General features: G+C 55.8%; 1 protein-coding gene across 2 annotated transcripts in view; it reads left to right on the forward strand.

Moving 5' to 3' along the window:
- The window catches only part of TCF20 (transcription factor 20), a 187739-nt gene that overhangs the window by 15326 nt on the left and 154110 nt on the right, over positions 1-18303 (forward strand). The window contains exon 1 of one of the 2 annotated variants that reach the window (XM_045364236.2): positions 11496-11650. The exons of the other annotated variant lie outside the window; for it this stretch is intronic. The gene's annotated coding sequence lies outside the window, so the exon portion shown is untranslated. Of the gene's footprint in view, positions 1-11495; positions 11651-18303 lie in introns of those variants that run through there. 2 annotated transcript variants of the gene reach the window in all.

Here is an 18303-nt window from a genome sequence, read left to right on the forward strand (position 1 = left end):
GTGAACACTGACATTCCTGAAGGGGTGCTGAGCCCTGACTGTGTGCCAGCACCTGGATTAAGCATTTCACATGTGTGATCCCCTTGACTCTACCCACAACCCTGTGAGGTGGCGTGGTTCTCCCCATTTTATAGACCAGGAAACGGAGGCACAGAGAAGTTAAGTGACTTGCTCAGGGCATGGGGGAGTGGATGAGCTGGCATTTGATCCTGGGTGGTCTGAAGCTAGAGCCTGGACCTGCAACCAAGAGATGAAGGTGGGAAGGGGGTTGGATGGGGGACCAGGCCAGGTTCACGAGAGCTGTGCTTGAGCCCTGTGGGATTGGGGACTGCTGGAGCCTTAGAGCTGAGCTGCCTCCACACACGCCCTCAGTGGGCTTAGACCTCGGAGCCACGTGCCTGGACCCTGAGAGCACCCATCCCGTCTTGCCTCGGGGAAACCCACAGGACGCCCCACAGGGGCTGCTTATTTGCTGGAAATATGTTCCGGAGAGCTGGGCCCTGCAGAGGCTGTGTCCAGTCTGGCTGGAGTGGACAAGTGGGCAGAATAGCTAGAGACATGTGGTTCTCCTGCAGAGAGAGCAGCTCATGCCCCTTGCATGGCTGAGCCTGGGAGGGTGGGTGGAGAAGGTGCATTCGTTCAGTTGAGAGAAGACAAGTCCTGACCTGACAATAGTAATGGCAGATCAGATGCTCATGGAGGTGAAGGTAACATCACAGCTGACACAAGGGCTGTGAAGACTGAAGGAGGTCAGGGAGGCTTCCTGGAGGAGGAGGCCCAGAGCTATGATGGGACAGAGGTAGGAATTAAATGAGGAAGCAGGGAACAGTGTGCAAGGCTAAGAGAAAGCCTGTGCAAAGGCCCTGCTATAATTTGAGGCTGGGGAAGGCAACCTGTGTTTTTTGAGCAAGAGGGTCTGAGGGCGGGGGTGTGGTACCTGATGAGCTGGGCCCTCTGCGAGAAGTCACATGAGATGTCAGACATGGACTTTTGGATTTTGTGAATCTGGAATGTCCTCGGAGCCCCAGACCTAGAAGTCTCAGGGTTCACAGCCCAGCTCCACCTCTTCTTCTGCTTTCAGTCTCAGGTAAGGAGGGTGCCATCTCTGAGCCTCGGTTTTCTCATCTATAAAATGGGCTCACTGTCCCATCAAAGCCTGCACGTGAGGACTCATTGTGGGAATGTATGTGAAGTGTCTATTCGAGGTGCCCTCCCCCTCACGTGGGAAATGAGTGAGCCGTGTCTCCTGTCCCATTTCCTGGGGTTCCCACTCACCCTTCGGGCCCAGCTGCAGGTTGGTGGAGAGGCCTGTGCCCTGCACCTCTGGTTTCTATCTCATTGGCAGGTTGGGGGAGGGGGAGTTCATGGCCAAGGTCAGAGGTGCCTTCCCTCAGCAGGGTCTTCTGAGGGCCATGGCAGGTGCCCACCGCTCCGCCTTCTGTTCCTTCAGCACGTGGCCTCTCCCCACCTGGGGATATATTCAGGAAGAGTTGGATCTAGCAGCATTCTTAGCTCCTGTGCCAAGGGCATTGCCATGGCCCCTCTACCTCAGTGCCAGCCTCCAGAGTCAGCCCTGGGGTAAACCCCGGCTTATCTCTGTGGGCACCCAGTGCCTCTGCCCCCTCCCCTCCAAGCTGGGATATAACCCCTCACCTCATGGTTGCCGCGAGGGTTAGAGTCTCTTGGAGAAGTGCCTGGCACACAGTCATCATTGAATACGTGATCATTCTTCTCCTTCCTGATCTGTTGCCAGATCGTGTCACGCCGTGGAGAAAGATCTGCCCTTTTCTCACCATAAAAGGCATTCCCGAAATGCTTGGGAAAGGATTAAGTGGCCGAGTGGCTGCTGCAGAGCAGGGTGCTTGTGCCCAGTGCTCTGGCTCTGGACTCACCTGGCTGTGTGACATCAGGCAGGTGTGGCCCTCTCTGGGCTCTTCTTTTGAAGATGAGCAAGGTTGATGCTGCTCTGGTGGAACCCCCTAAGAGAGAGGACAGGACAGCTCTTTGCCAGTGTAAAGGTTCTGTCCACACTACAGTTATGGTTTTATAGACGAGGAAACTGAGGCCCAGAGGGGTGATGTGCTAGCCTTGGGTGGCCTGGCTAAATGGCAGGGCTGAGCCTGCTACCTGGCTCCCTGAGGCTTTGAGTCCAGGGCTCTCGCTGGTGGCCCCCATCCTTACCCAGAACCTGGCATCCGTTAGCTGGGCACAAATGCCTGCCCTAGATTGAAGAGCAGGGAGTTGGAAGCACGTCACAGGCCAGATGTCCTGTGACAATAACCAGAGCAAGACAGATGCTGGTGCCCGGGAGAAGCCACGGCTTACTCACCTGAGGACAGCAATAATAGCAGTGCCTGTGCCTCTGAACCCCGCCAACCCTGTGAGCTAGGGCCCTGATCCCCACTTTCAGCCGAACCTCAGAGAGGCGTGCTGGCTCCAGGCAAGTCGGCTGCAGAATGGGGCTCGGAAACACGGTGTCTTGCTCCTCACGGCTTCCACTTCCCAGCTCTGGCAGGTGACGGTTCCCTGTCCTTTGTAGCCTCAGGGTGCCATCTTTGGGTGCAGCCCAGCTTCTGGACTGTGAGCTCCTTGAGGGCCTCCCTTTGTCCTGCCTACCTGGGATGCCTGGCACGATGCCCAGGCCGAAGGGCTCACTACATGGACCTGGGCAGAATTGGGTGAAGTCTCATGGCTTCCCCTCCCCTCGAGCTGGTGTGACTTGCCACCGTGTGCATGAGTACTGCTTGGGCTGGTGCCAGTCCTGCCTCTTGGGAGAGGAAATCAGGGTTTACTGGGCAGGAAAGGGTGGTCTTGCTGCGACAGTCACGTGGGCCTGGCCCCGGGGCCCCCATCTGTTGAGGTGAGGAGAGGCTGAGTGGAGGCCACTGGGCAGAGGCACTTTTCCTGGAGGTTTTGCCTCTCAGAGCCAGCCTGGGGGTGGCTGCTGCCGCCCTGGGCTTCCCGGGGAGGAACATTTCCTCGCCTGGCCCCGTGCCAGAATATCCAGGGGCACACAGAGGTGGCGGCTCCAGCACCATAGAGTATCTGTGCCCAGTCGGGAGGAGGCCCAGAGGAGCAGAGCTCTGGTTAGCGGGGCGCTGGCCCAGCAGCCTGAGCACGGAGAGGCATCTGGAGTTGGGGCTGCCGGCAGAGAGCTCAGCGTACTCCCACCTGCCCATACATTCAGCGGTTTCCTGAGTCCGAGCAGGGCAGGAAGACAAAGAGGGAGCGTCCGGGTCTGCACCCTCAGGCACCAGGCGAGGGCCAAGGGGAGAACCCAGTTTTGGGACGAGGCACCCGAGCCTGGCTTCTTCTGGCCTCTCCTCGTCCACAGACCTGAGGCAGGCCGTATTCCCCACGTGCCTTGTATTCCCTCTGGGCTCTGGGTCCTCACCTGCAGGATGGAGATAATGAGACTCCCCAGGCTGCTGGGAGATCAGCTGAGACAGTGGCTGTAAAAGGACATTAGCAAACCACACCATTCAGAGCAAATGGTGGGGATTATTTTCTTAAATGGTGGAGACTATTTTTTCTCAAGTGGTGGGGATTATTTTCTCGGATGATGGAGATTATTTTCTCGGATGATGGAGACTATTTTCTCGAATGGTGGAGATTATTTTCTCGGATGATGGAGATTATTTTCTCGAGTGGTGGAGATTATTTTCTCCGATGGTGGAGATTATTTTCTTAAATGATGGAGATTATTTTTTCTTGGATGGTGGGGATTATTTTCTCGGATGGTGGAGATTATTTTCTCCAATGGCAGGGATCATTTTCTTGAATGGTGGGGATTATTTTCTCTAATGGTGGAGGTTATTTTCTCGGATGGTGGGGATTATTTTCTCGGATGGTGAAGATTATTTTCTCGGATGGTGGAGATTATTTTCTCCAATGGCGGGGATCATTTTCTCGAATGGTGGGGATTATTTTCTCTAATGGTGGAGGTTATTTTCTCGGATAGTGGAGATTATTTTCTCCAATGGCGGGGATCATTTTCTCGAATGGTGGAGATTATTTTCTCCGATGGTGGAGATTATTTTCTTAAATGATGGAGATTATTTTTTCTTGGATGGTGGGGATTATTTTCTTGAATGTGGAGGTTATTTCTGCTATCACTACTTCTGTTTGTCTCCCAGTTTCCATTTCTCTCAAGTCTTATCAGGCCTAGTGAAATTAATTAATGTTTACCTTTTACCTTCACTGGTTTATTCATCTCTCTTCCCTCCCACACACTTTCCCTTGATCCCGTTCCCTTCCAATAATAATAACCACCATCATCACCATCATTACCACCTCCACCACAACCATCATCACCATCACCACCATAACCTCCATCACCACCACCACCATCACCACCACCACCACCACCACCACCTCCATCACCACCACCACCACCACCTCCATCACCACCACCACCATCACCACCACCTCCATCACCATCACCACCACCACCGCCACCACCACCTCCATCACCACCACCTCCATCACCACCACCTCCATCACCACCACCTCCATCACCATCACCACCACCACCTCCATCACCACCACCACCATCACCACCACCTCCACCACCATCACCACCACCTCCATCACCACCACCACCACCACCACCACCACCACCTCCATCACCACCACCACCACCACCACCTCCATCACCACCACCACATCACCACCACCTCCATCACCATCACCACCACCACCGCCACCACCACCTCCATCACCACCACCACCGCCACCACCACCACCGCCACCACCTCCATCACCACCACCACCACCACCACCACCACCACCTCCATCACCACCACCACCACCACCTCCATCACCATCACCACCACCACCGCCACCACCACCACCACCTCCATCACCACCACCTCCATCACCACCACCTCCATCACCATCACCACCACCACCTCCATCACCACCACCACCATCACCACCACCTCCATCACCATCACCACCACCACCACCACCTCCATCACCGCCACCACCATCATCACCACCATCACCACCTGCATCACCGCCACCACCAGTGCCACCTCCATCACCACCACCACCATCACCACCACCACCACCACCACCTCCATTACCATCACCATCACCACCACCACCCCCATCACCATCACCACCATAACCTTCACCACCACCACCACCACCGCCGCCACCACCGCCACTGCCGCCACCACAACCACCGCTATCACCACAACCACCGCCACCACCTCCACCACCGCAACAGCTCACGCTACCATTTAATCCTCACAGCCTTGGAAAGTAGGTACAGTTGTCATCCCCGTTTTACAGATGAGGAAACAAAGGCTCCAAGCTGGGATTCAAACCCGGTCCCCCAGCTCCTGGGTCTGTGCTCTGAGCCGTGGTGCCCACGACATCTCGGCTTTTCCTGCATTTCTGCCTCTGGGAAGAAGGTGTGGCTGCACTCAGCCAGCGATGGCCAGAGTCTAGTCCCACCACCACTGCCTGCTCTCCCAGCCTGCTTCCCGCTTCTCCTCCCTCCCGCCTGCACTTCCTGCTTCCAGCCTTTGCATTTGCTATATCCCCTGCCTGAACGCTCTCACTTTGGAGCCCTGCGTGGCTCGGGTCAGCTGCCACCTCCTCTCAGAGACCACGCCTGGCTGACTGAGAGTAGCACCCCCATTTCTTCCACTGTCATCCTGTTCCCTCAGCTGACAGGTGCCCCCTTCCCTGTAATGCTAATGACCTCTGAGGGCATTCCTGCTCCAATGTCCTTGGAATCCAGTCGCTGCTATCTGAGTGGCCCCCCCACGCTGGCCCTGGCTGCCAGTGCCATCCTGCCATCCCACCTGCCCTTCCACGAGGCTCAGACCCTTCCAGACTTGGGTTCTGGAGTGGGTTGTCTAGTGAGGGCTTTGGCCTCTGAACAAGAGGCCAAAGGAAACAGCCAGGTGGGCCAGGTGCGGTAGATCACACCTGTAATCTCAACACTTTGGGAGGCTGAGGTGGGTCACCTGAGGTCGGGAGTTTGAGACCAGCCTGACCAACATGGAGAAACCCCATCTCTACTAAAAATACAAAATTAGCCAGGCGTGGTGACAGGCACCTGTAATCCCAGCTACTTGGGAGGCTGAGGCAGGAGAATCACTTGAACTTGGGAGGTGAAGGTTGCAGTGAGCTGAGATCGCACCATTGCACTCCAGCCTGGGCATCAAGAGTGAAACTCCATCTCAAAAAAAAAAAAAAAAATGAAAAAGAAAACAGCCAGGTGAGTGATCCAGACCTGAGCCTGGGGATGGCGAGGCTTCCCACTGCCAGGAGGCACGTTCATTCCCTCAGGCACTCATTCATTCCCTCAGGCACTCATTCATTTACTCAGGCACTCATTCATTCCCTCAGACACTCATTCGTTCCCTCAGGCACTCATTCATTTACTCAGGCACTCACTCAGGTGCTTACTCACTCACTCACTCACTCACTCACACTCCTTTGGTCACTCGGCACTGGTGTGTTAGGAACCTTCCTGCTGGCCACACACTCCATGCCTAACAAATGCTGAGCCAGTGAATGAACCAACATCCTTCCTCTCCTCGGCGCAGCCTTTCTCAGCGCAGTTCAGGCCCTGCCTCCTCCACGGGAGCTCCTCCCCAGGGAGACCCTGGACCTTCACTGCTGACGTGTGATCTTGAGGAAGGGCCCTGTCTGTGGCTCTGACGACTTCCAGCAGACCCCTTCTCTCTCTGACGGCTGCCGGGAAGCCTGAGCCAGATTGGCAGCGAGCCTCTGAAAGGCCCTTATGGTGCGTGCTGGGCTCACTCCCCAGGGTCCTCTTACACATCTTCTGAGTGTTCACAGCTGCCCCTCCAGGCCCGCACAGCAAGCCCTCAGTAAATCTTTACCGAGTGAACGAATGAATGAATGAATTCTTTATTCTCTCTGCCTCCCTTAAGTGCCACTGCCTGTTTTGTGTTTCCTCGGATTCTTTTTGAATGAGAAAGGAAGAACAAGAACAATAGCAATATTAATAACAGCAGCCGTAATACCTGCTCATATTTATTGAGCAATTGCTGAGTGCTGGGCCTTGTTCCAAATATTTTACATGTATGAATTCATCTCATTGTCCCAGGCCTGTGAGGTAGGTGTTAGTCTCCCTACTTTTTTATTTTTATTATCTTTTTTTTTTTTTTTTTGAGACGGAGTCTCGCTCTGTTGCCCAGGCTGGAGTGCAGTGGCCGGATCTCAGCTCACTGCAAGCTCCGCCTCCCAGGTTTACGCCATTCTTCTGCCTCAGCCTCCCGAGTAGCTGGGACTACAGGCGCCCGCCACCTCACCCGGCTAGTTTTTTTGTATTTTTTTTTAGTAGAGACGGGGTTTCACTGTGTTAGCCAGGATGGTCTCGATCTCCTGACCTCGTGATCCACCCATCTCAGCCTCCCAAAGTGCTGGGATTACAGGCTTGAGCCACCGCGCCTGGCCTTTTTTTTTTTTTTTTAAAGATGGAGTCTCGCTTTGTCACCCAGGCTGGAGTGCAGTGATGTGATCTCAGCTCACTGCAACCTCTGCCTCCCGGGTTCAAGCAATTCTCATGCCTCAGCCTCCCGAGTAGCTGGGATTACAAGTGTTTGCCACCATGCCTGGCTAATTTTTGTATTTTTAGTAGAGACGGGGTTTCACCGTGTTGGCCAGGCTGGTCTCAAACTCTTGACCTCAAGTGATCGGCCCACCTCCACCTTCCAAAGTGCTGGGATTATAGGTGTGAGTCACCGCGCCCAGGCTAGTCCCCCTATTTTACATGAAGAAGCTGAGTACCCAGCGAACCAGCAATTTGCTAGTTGTAGGTTGCAAGGCTCCTGAGCGTGGAGTTGGGGTGTGAACACAGCAGGGAATTACAATGGTAATTGTAAAAAGGAGTCCCCGGTGGCTCAAGCCTGTAATCCCAGCACTTTGGGAGGCCGAGACGGGCGGATCACGAGGTCAGGAGATCGAGACCATCCTGGCTAACACAGTGAAACCCCGTCTCTACTAAAAAATACAGAAAACTAGCCGGGCGAGGTGGCAGGCGCCTGTAGTCCCAGCTACTCGGGAGGCTGAGGCAGGAGAATGGCGTGAACCCGGGAGGCGGAGCTTGCAGTGAGCTGAGATCCGGCCACTGCACTCCAGCCTGGGCGGCAGAGCAAGACTCCGTCTCAAAAAAAAAAAAAAAAAAAAAAGTAAAAAGGAGTCCCTTTTGTCGAATAGAGGACAGGAGCCCTGGAAAGCTTCCCTGTGAGCCATGCCTCTGCAGAAGAGTGGACAGGGGTGTAGAGCTGCATATGGGGACCTGGGCCCTTAGGGTGGCCTGGCCGCAGGAGCCGGGAAGCAGGTGTGTAAGTGGAGCTGTGACCTGGCTCACAGAGCTGGCCATGGGGCAGGCTTCTTCCTTCCAGTCCCTGCTGGGGCCACCCTTGTGTTCCCCAGAGGGGCTGTGTCCAGTGAGCCACATGGCCTGCGTTGCCTGTCCCTGGTGGCAGGCATTCTCTCATGCTCTGAAGTGCCGCCTGTCTGGAGCCTCTGTCCGTCACTGAGCGGTCAGGGTATGGCAGCCCCCAGGTCTACCTCTGGCCAAGAAGGCCTTAAATCTGCTCCCAGCCCTTGCTCCTGAATTGCTTGCACGGCTTTTATAGTTGCTTGGGGAACTGTAAGTCTGCGCTGCCTGACTCCTGTGTATTTAAATTCTCAGCCATAATGTTATATTAACTCATTTTTTGCAGTTTCCTGGGAGACTGTGTGTACATTACTGGGCGGTGGTGGAGTGGGAATGGCCATGCCTGTGGACAAACACAGCTGTGAGTGTTCCTGGCGCTGGGAGCTGATCTGGGGGCCCCCATCTCTGGTGGGTCCCTCATGAGAGGCATTTCCTGCCAGCCAGGTGTTCACGGTAGCTGAGTCCCCTCTGCCGCCCCTGGCAAAGTTGCAGATGCAGCCATTTGGCTGATAAACAGGGATTCCCAGCTTGGGATGACTCTGGAGCTCCAGGGAGGCCTGTGGGTCACGTGTCTTTTGTTCATTTATGCACTGCCAGGTGCATTCATCCCCACATCAGTCCCCACACACGTGTTGAGCACCTGCTGTGTACACAGCCTGGAGATACAGCAGGAATGCAACTGACTGTGCTCTATTCTCCTGGAGATGAAGTGCTAGGGGAGAGGGATGTTCACTTGATGGACAAATAAATCCCCAGTGCAGGCCGGGGACTGGATCGGCCATGAGAGGAAGGGCTGGCGGTGGGGGTTGAGGTGGAGGAAGGGCACACTGAGGCAGAGACCTGAAGGAGAAAAGGGGCTGGTGTCCAACCCCTGTGTGTGAATCGACACAACAAGGCCCTGAGGGTCATCATGCCCATTTCACCGGTGACGCCTAAGGTCCACAGCTGCTAAGTGGCAACGCATCAGACCCAGGCTGTACGGCTCTATCCTGCCTGCTGTCGCTGCTGCATTCCATGGCTCTCTGGGAAGGACATTTTAGGTGGGCAGAACAGAACCTGCAAGGGTCCAGAGGCCCAAAGGAGGCTGGTAATTTTGAGAAACAGCCAGAAGGCGGTGTGACTGGAGTAGAGTGAGCAGGGGTGAGAATGGAAGCGGAGAAGGCAGAGAGGTCGAGGAGGGGGCAATCTCGAAAGTGAAAGTAGGGGCTCACTGTGCTTCTTCATCTTGCTCCTGAACCGAGGTGGCAGTGGTGGGAATGGAGGGAAGATGGGAAACAGCAGAGCAGAGCCTTGGGGTAGAGCTTGGAGTAGAGCAGTGGGGCAGGATCCGGGGGCTCAAGGCTGGGAGAGCCCAGGTGCTGGGGTGGGAGGGAGAAGGAGACTTCGTGGGAAAGGCCTTGCAGGTAGGGGTAAGGGGATCCAATGACACAGCTGCAGCACAGCCCTGCTCTGGGGTGGGAAACCCAGGACTCCCAGCTGGCTTCCCTGAACTCCTCACCTGTCCACTGTGGAGTTCATCCAGGCCGCTGCAGGGTGTGAAGAAGGGCCCAGAGTCAGCCCTGACATGTCGTTTAGTTGTTTATTTGTCCTCAGTTTCTTCATCTGGGAAATGGGGATCCTGATACTCATGGGGGGTTAGGAATCCTGGTTGCAAAGTTCCAGCACTGGTAGAAGTGAAAACCCTGCACGTTGACTACTTGCTGCCTCATTTGATTCTGTGGGCTCAAATAATGTCCTATTTTACTGGGAGGGAACTGAAGGTCCGAAGTGAAATGGCTTGCCCAGAGCCCTGCTGGCTAGGCTCAGGAGGCAGGGGAGGTCTGGGGAGAGAAGCCTGGGATGAGGTCCCCTGTCTCGCCAACACACACGACGAGAGTCCCCGTGGCCTTCCATGGCTGCCCAGGCAGGAGCGGGGCCAGGGTTGCTTGGAGCACTTAGGGAGTTTAGAGCAGCGGCAGGTGGACTGGCCCCCAGATCCCCATGCCTGTGGAGTGGAAGGGCAGGGCCAGAGGAGTACTCTTCTCCATGCAGTACGTGCTGCTTGGAATGTCCTCCCCCAGCCCCCAGCCAAGTCTTCATCCTTCAAGCCTTAGCTCTGGTCAGCACCTCCTCCAGGAAGTCTTCCTAGACTTTACCTGTGATGGTCACATACCTCCTTAGTGTCCTCATAGCACCATATCTGCCCTCCCATGGCCAGCCTGAATGTTCCCTGCGTGTGGGGCTGTGTCTGAGTCCTCTCATGCCCCCAGTACCCCTTACAAGGTGTGGCACGGAGCAGGTGTCAGAGAATGCTTTTAGAACAGAGCTGGAGTGATCTCAGGTCAGGGCAGTACCAGGGCCCTAAGCCCCGTTGGGCAGGTGCCACCGCTGGCTGATTTCATGGCCCCAGGCCTCAGCAGGCCACAGGGTCAATCAGGAGCACCCCGGACACCCACCTGGAGGTGGCCAGTGCCCCCACCCCCATACTGGGACCTGCTTATCAACAGCAGGCCCTGATGGCATCCCTGTGTCTGGAAGTACCAGAGCAGTGCCAGCTGAGACAGCAGTGCCCTCACAAGCCCTGGGCTTCCACAGAAACCCCAGGTCACTTACAGCCTGGTGACTGGGGGCCTGGAGTCATCCCTTACTCGTGGTCCCTGATGAAGACTTGGCTGGGCAGTGCTAGGGCTCGCTGGGCAGAGGGCAGCATCCTGACTCCTGCCCGGCCCGGGCCTGCTCTCTGGAATCATCCCTGAGTGCCAGCCTCTGTTCTTCGTCTTAATGAGGAAAGCTCTTCTCTCCTCCCTGCCATCCCCCCCTTCTTCCGAAATGAATTTACCGTTCCGCTGCGCCGCACTCCTCCCTCCTCCTCCTCCCCTCTCCTCTCACAGGCCGCGAGGGAAGTGGAGGGTGTTATTGTATATTTTAGCCAATTGTTCCCCTGTACACCCCAGTCTCTTTGGGGTGGGGCTGGGGGGATGGGGAAGTAAGTAAATTATATATTGAACTCCTAACTGGAGCTGAGGCCTTGTGGTTTCCATGGCAACTGGGCTGGAAATAGCTCGGCGTGACATCAGCATGGTACAGGTATAGCCAGATCCAGCCGTTCCCCAAACAAGCTGGCTCCAAGGGGAGCAAGAGATGTGCGGCTAATTAGCATATGCAAATCATACCTGGCAAGCAGGGCAGGGCCTGGGATGCCCCAGTGGGGCCTGTGGCCATGGCCAGGGCCTCTGGCAGGTAAGCGGGCTGGGGGTGCTTGTGGGGTCAAGGTCCAGGCTGCCCTGGGCACGGGTGGGCCTGTGCCTGCCTGCCCCATAGGGCTCTGGGAGTGTGGCCAATGGGGCTGCCAGGGGATGGACAGGCATGCACGGCAGGCAGCCAGGAGGGTGCCCCGCCTGGGCTCTAGTGGTATCTGGCTCCTATTGGCTCATGGGTGCCTTTGAAGCTGGCTACCTAATTGGGCCCTGCTGGCTGGCTGCCATTTTTCTCTGTAGCACTGTGAGGGAGGGATCGCCCTGTGCCCACCTCAGCTCCCTTCCTCCACCCTCCCCACTGCTGGACGTGGGAAAGGCCCACAGAACCTGCACCCTCCCGCTGTCCTGCGGCTAAGTCTACCCCCAACCCCCCCAGCCCCCAGCAGGGATGCAGGAGCAGAGCCTTGGGCCAGTCACTTGGCCTCTCCAAGCCTCAGTTTCCACCTTGGTGAGATGGGGGTATTTTTCTCTGCCCATGTACCAGGTATTGAGTGGTTAATGAGGTGACACTGGGGAAGGGCCTAGGTGGGCTTGGTGGGCCAGACGGCCCACCATAGTGGGAGGAGGACGAGGTTTATCCGTCATCTGTGTTTAAATCGAAGCTTGGTCACCCAGCGCCGCCCCTCCTTCCCCACCACACACACACACAAACACACGCTCTGGGGAGACTTGAGAACTTGCAGTAAATTTCTGGGCGAGGTGAAATATTGCCACCTTCAGCGTGGTGATTTCCACGCTAGGGCTCTTGGCTGAACCTCCGACATTCAAGCTGGGAGTGCTCTGTGGCTAAATGAGATAATTTATTCATTTCAGCAAATGCTGAGGGTGTGCCGAGTGAGGGCGGGCGGGGAAGGTGGGGTGAGTCAGACGTGGCCAAGCACACAGAGCGCTCAGTCTGCAGGGGAGGTAGACAGATAGTGTCGCCAGTGCTCTCTGGGGGATTTGGGGTGTCTGGGAAGAGTGTTGAGGACATGAGACTGTTGAAGATGCCTTAAGGGCATGCCAGAGTCCACTTGGCAGCGAAGGGGGTAAGGAAGGGCATTCCGGGAAGAGAAAAGCAGTGGGCACAGAGGCTCGGAGGCGGGAAAAGATGCCTGGCAATTGGGGAAAGGGTGACACTTGGCTGGAGTAAAGTGGTGGAGATGAGACCAGATAGTTCTGCCAGTGTCAGCTTCAGAGGGGCTGCAGGTCAAAGAGTTTGTGATCCAGGAGGCAGAGGGAGCTATCGGTGGCGCTTGAGCAGGGAAGTGATGTGTTCAGATCCTGGCTTCAGAAAGAAAAGGTGGGCCAGCAGCGTGCGGTGGCTCACGCCTGTAATCCTAGCACTTTGGGAGGCCGAAGAAGGCAGATCACTTGAAGTCAGGAGTTCAAGACCAGCCTGGCCAACATGCTGAAACCCTGTCTCTGCTAAAAGTACAAAAATTAGCCAGGCATGGTGGTGCATACCTGTAGTCCCAGCTACTCAGGAGGCTGAGACAGGAGAATCGCTTGAACCTGGCGGGTGGTGGAGGAGCCTCTGCCCACCTTGCCCTGCTCTGACCCTCCTGCCTCTGACAGATTAACTTGTGGGCCAGTCGGTCTCCTTGAGTATGCATAATGTGCCCCTGCTGCATGGGTGCAGTGAAGGTCCAGGGGACTGAACTGAGCAGACTCCCACGCTAGTGCTCTTTTGGGTGTCACATTTTCACAGGGTCACCATTTGGGAGCATCTTCTCATCACTCCGGCCCTGGAAGCGTGCAAGCACTTTGCAGTCTTTATTCCATTTGTTCCTGGTGACTTTCCTGGCCTGCAAACCTGCCTGGATCCCTTCTTTCTCAGAAGCTGCTAGGGCTCCCTGGTGCTCAGATAAAGTCCAAACCCCGCCTTGATGTGGCCTCTTGTCTTTAAATCTTTATTTTTTTTTTTTTTGAGACAGAGTCTTGTTCTGTTACCCAGGCTGGAGTGCAGTGGCGCGATCTCAGCTCACTACAACCACCGCCTCCTAGGTTCAAGTGATTCTCTTGATTCAGCCTCCCAAGTAACCTGGATTACAGGCATAGACCACCACGCCCAGCTAATTTTTTGTATTTTTAATAGAGATGGGATTTCACCATGTTGGCCAGGATGGTCTCAAACTCCTGACCTCAATTGATCCACCCACCTTGGCCTCCCAAAGTGCTGGGAGCCACCCCGGGCGTGAGCCACCGTGCCTGGCCTTGCCTTTATATCTTTGTTCCTGCTGTTCCTCTACCTGGATACCTTTCTTGCCTCCTCCACTTGGGCTACCCCTGGTTCTTCTGCCACTCTAATGATGCCTCCTCTGGGGAGTCCTCTCTGACCAGCTCTGTCCCAGGATGATAGGTGTCTTATGTGCCCCCCTCCCTGGCCCCCTAGGCATCCCTCATTCATGACACTGCCCACACTTTCCGGAAGACACCAGCTTCAGTGAGGAAGTCTCACTCAGTGTTGGCCCCATGGTCAGCCCAGGACCTTGCCCAGAGGTAGGACCAGTGAAAGTTTGTTGAGTGAATAGGCAAGGGAGTGAATGTTGCCCTTCCTTCCTACGTCCAGCCCATTCCACCTGCCTGGGCTGCCCTCCTTTCCTCTCTTACCCTGCGCACCTGGCCTGGATACCCCAGCTTCAAGCTGCCTGTCCTTCAGAGAGTCCTTCCTCTCTGAGCCTGTCCTCACCTGCAGCCCACCTGCCACGAGGACCCCAGACGGAGCCTACTGGGGTGCCTCTTTTGCTTTCCCAGCATGGTGTGTGAACACCCTGGGGCCCCCACTGGCTTCTCCCACTTTTCAGTGCTTCAGGCCATTAGGTGGCTGGTGATTGCTGACAGACTGAGCTGTTCCAGAACCTTCCCTGTCAGGACTGTCCTGTGGAAATCTCTAGAGGTGTCCAAAGCCTCCTGTCCGCCCCCTCCCCTGCCTGCGTCTCCCAGACCACTCCTTGATTCCAGGTTTCTGAAAAATTGTGTGAAAACTGGCTTTGTGTCATCAGATCCAATTTCCTGCCACCTCTTACTTTTAAAGGAGGCACAGCCAGTTTAAAACAAAAACATCCTGCCGTGGTGTGAGCTGAAGACTTTGGGCCAAGAGGCTGGGCTGTGAGGGCCTTGCACTCTGCCACCTCCCCGCATTCAGCCACTCCTGTCCTCCCTGGGTAGGAGCTGGAGGGACGGGTTCTGGAGCCCAGGTTTTCATGCCCCTGCCTTCTTTATCATTGTTGAGTCCCCTCTCCAGATGCTGCTCCAGAGTCCTCTGAAGCTTTCTTGAGTTCATCCTTCCTTCATTCAGCAGACATCCACCAGGTGCTTGCACTGTGCCAGCTCAACACTGGGCTTGTGGGCACAGAGCAGACAGAAGGGGTGCAGGTCAGGACCCCCTGTTCTCCCTGGGAGAGGGAGGCTCCCTGCTAGCCCTCAGGCCTCCTGGGTGCAGGACCTGCGGGTTCCTCTTCCCGCCTGGTAATTACCAGCTCCCCAGCTCTGGGAAGCAGCTGGGTCAGGTGTGGGCTGCCTGCCCACATGCCTGGCCGCCCGCCCGCCTGCCGCAGGAGGCATCGCTGCCTGGGATTCAAGCACCTCCAAGGGCCTGCGACATGGCCATGGGGAAATCATTTTCTGACAACGGCCATCAATTTCGCTGAGAGCCCATCGGCGCTCTGGCAGCCTGTCCCTCGGCAGCGGCAGCTGGTCCGTGTCAAGCCCCCGGGTGTCCTGATGACAGAAGCGATTCGTATTAGGCATCTGCCCCAGAGCACACATCCGGAAGAGATGGATTCTGGCCAGTTCCAGACACGCACCGCATCACCTCCAAGTTTATCTTCGGGTCCTTGGGTTAGTGGAGATGTCTTCTCCCTGCCCTGGAGTGACCACAAGGGGCCCCTATAGGGCAACCCCAGCCTCAGGAATGGGGCTCCCTGCTGAGCCCGTATCTGCCTTGTTGCAGGTGCTGTCTAGACACAGAGGTCGCAGCTCTGAACACAGCAGACAGAGCACCTGCCGTTGCACTGAGAAGTGAAGGACAGGAAGGAGGCAGTCATGCACAGATCTCGGGAAAGAGCAGTCCAGGCAGCGGGAACAGCCTGGGCAAAGGTGTTCCCTGAGGCAGGGAATTCTGTTGGCCAGCCGTGGTGACTCACGCCTCTAACCCCAGCACTTTGGGAGGCCAAGGCGGGCAGATCACTTAAAGTCAGGAGTTCAAGACCAGCCTGGCCAACTTGGTGAAACCCTGTCTCTGCTAAAAATACAAAAATGAGCCGGGCGTGGTGGCGCACATCTGTAATCCCAGCTACTTGGGAGGCTAAGGCAGGAGAATTGCTTGAACCCTGGAGGTGGAGGTTGCAGTGAGCCAAGATTGTGCCCCTGCACTCCAGCTGAGGTGACAAAGCGAGACTCTGTCAAGAAAGAAAGAAAGAGAAAGAGAGAGAGAGAAAGAAAGGAGGGAGGGAGGGAGGGAGGGAGGAAGGAAGGAAGGTAGAAAGGAACGAAGGAAGGATTGAATTAATTCTGTTGAGGCTGCTGTGAGCCTCAGGTGTCTTAGGGACATCCAGGGTTAGAGCCAGGGTCCTAACAGAGCCCCAGAGATGTCCACAGGAAGGTGAGTTGCGTTCTGGCAGATGATCAAGGCGCCCCCTGGAGGAGGTGGTGTGAAGTAGGAAGCAAGGTGAAGTGAAGGAAGGCTGAGAGGGTAATGGGAGAGTGCAGTGGGCAGGGGCCTTTCCTAACTCATGGAGAGGGTGCTGTATTGGATGAGGCAGGTCTAGGCACCTCTGGCTTTCAGAGGCTTTTGAGAACCTCACCTTGTCCATGCTGTGGGGTCAGCGGGATTGGATTGAGGCCCTACTGTGCACCAGGGGGTTCACCTGCATCCCAGCCGCTGTCTCCATTTATTGCAGGCCTACTGAGTGCCAGGCACTGAAGAAGCTCTTGGCATATTATGTGACACAGCCCACAGGTAGGCATTAGTACCTGCACTCCCAGGTGGGGAAGGTGAGGCCCAGAAAAGTCTGGAGGCTTGTCCAGGGCCCACAGCATGGTGATGGTGTGAGCCAGGCTGGGGAGCCTGAGCTGGGAAGATTGCAAGAAGCTGGTTGTCGTGAACATTCCTGGACAGGGAACAGTGAGCCACCCCCAGTACCGGAGCCAGCTCCCCAGGACCCAGCTTCGTCCTCAAGGCACCTTACTCCTGGGCTCTGCAGATGTGGGCCTTGAGGCCTGGGCATTGGGCATGCAGGGCATGGGCTTGGGGCCACAGCCTGGGTGCCCCATGCTTTCACCTGTGGCTCAGACAGTGGGGAGAGGAGGGAGATACTCTATGAGCTTTCAGGGACTTGCAGCTCCTGGCTCTTCATAAAGGGATGACCAGTGACATCTTGCAGATGAGGAGCCTGAGGCTCAGCAGGGATTGGGGGGTGACGGGACCTGACAGCAATGGGATTGCTGGGCCAGGGCAGCAACAGGTCTGTCTGTCCCCACAGCCCACTCCACACCCTGGGGAATGGGTGATAATTGAGATGGCTATGAACGTGGGTCATCATCTCGGGCTTTGATCCCCGTGGTGGTTTTGTGGGGAGTGTGGATTCTAGAATCCACGCTCCTCCAACCCTCATTCCCCCAGGCCCGCCTCCATAGCTCCTTTTGTATATTCCTCTGAGGCCTGGGACCCCACTTGGCCTGGCTCCATCAGACTCCCTCCATAAGGTTAAGTCCAGCCAGGGAACCCATTTTTTCTACCAGCTGCACCCACGGGGATCTCATTCCCGGCAGCTGCTGATCTAGACAAGGTAGGGCCATGTCTGTGTGGGCCGTCCTGGTACCAGGTAGGTGGCCCCCTGACCACTGGGGGGCCAGTCAGGAGGGGCAGTGGCAGAGTTCTTGGTGCTGTAATCCCCGCAGCTGCTTACTCATTCACTCATCCATGATGGCACCTTCTCGGCATTGGAGAGTGCCCTTGTTCTGTGGCTCCTGCACCTGGTGTAATGTTGGCCATATAGTACATACCCTATCACTACTGCCTGTCTCTGCATGGTGATTTCTAAGTCCTAGGAGGAGCCTTACCTATCCTCCATGTCTTCCTCCTTCTCTATTGCCTTTTGCAGAAATTTTACCATTTGTGATTCATTCCTTTGGCATAACTGTTGCTCTAAGTTTTTCTAAAATGCAGACCCCTAGAGTCTCACTACCTCTTCTAGGAAGGAGACCCTTTCGAGTCCCAGCTTCTGGGTAAGCCATGTGCCTAGGAGAAGAGGACTGTCGTGAACATGCAGGGCTCCGGTGCAGGGGTCTGTGGAAGAGACAGGGAAAACAGAGTTGGGAGGACACGTAGCAGCTTGTGTGTGCCTGCAGGGTGCCTGGGATTGCACTATTATTACACTTTTCAGCCCTACAGCCCTGGGCTCGGGATGTTTTCATCCCCGTTTTGCAGGGTAGGAGACTGAGGCACCACCAACAGGTTTCCCAGTTGGGAGGGCCAGGCCTGGGGTCTGTATGATTCCCATCCATACCCTTCAACTGCACCTTGCTCCTGCCCATGACATGGGTGTATGATGGCGGTGTGGTCCCCGCAGGGCATCAAGGGCAGCCCCTCTGGTTTGCAGCTGCTGAGAGAGGGCCCAATCCTCACAGCCTTTTGTACTTTCAGAAAGGTTA

This window comes from Macaca fascicularis, chromosome 10 (genome assembly GCF_037993035.2).
Source record: "Macaca fascicularis isolate 582-1 chromosome 10, T2T-MFA8v1.1".
NCBI classification, from domain to species: Eukaryota; Metazoa; Chordata; class Mammalia; order Primates; family Cercopithecidae; genus Macaca; species Macaca fascicularis.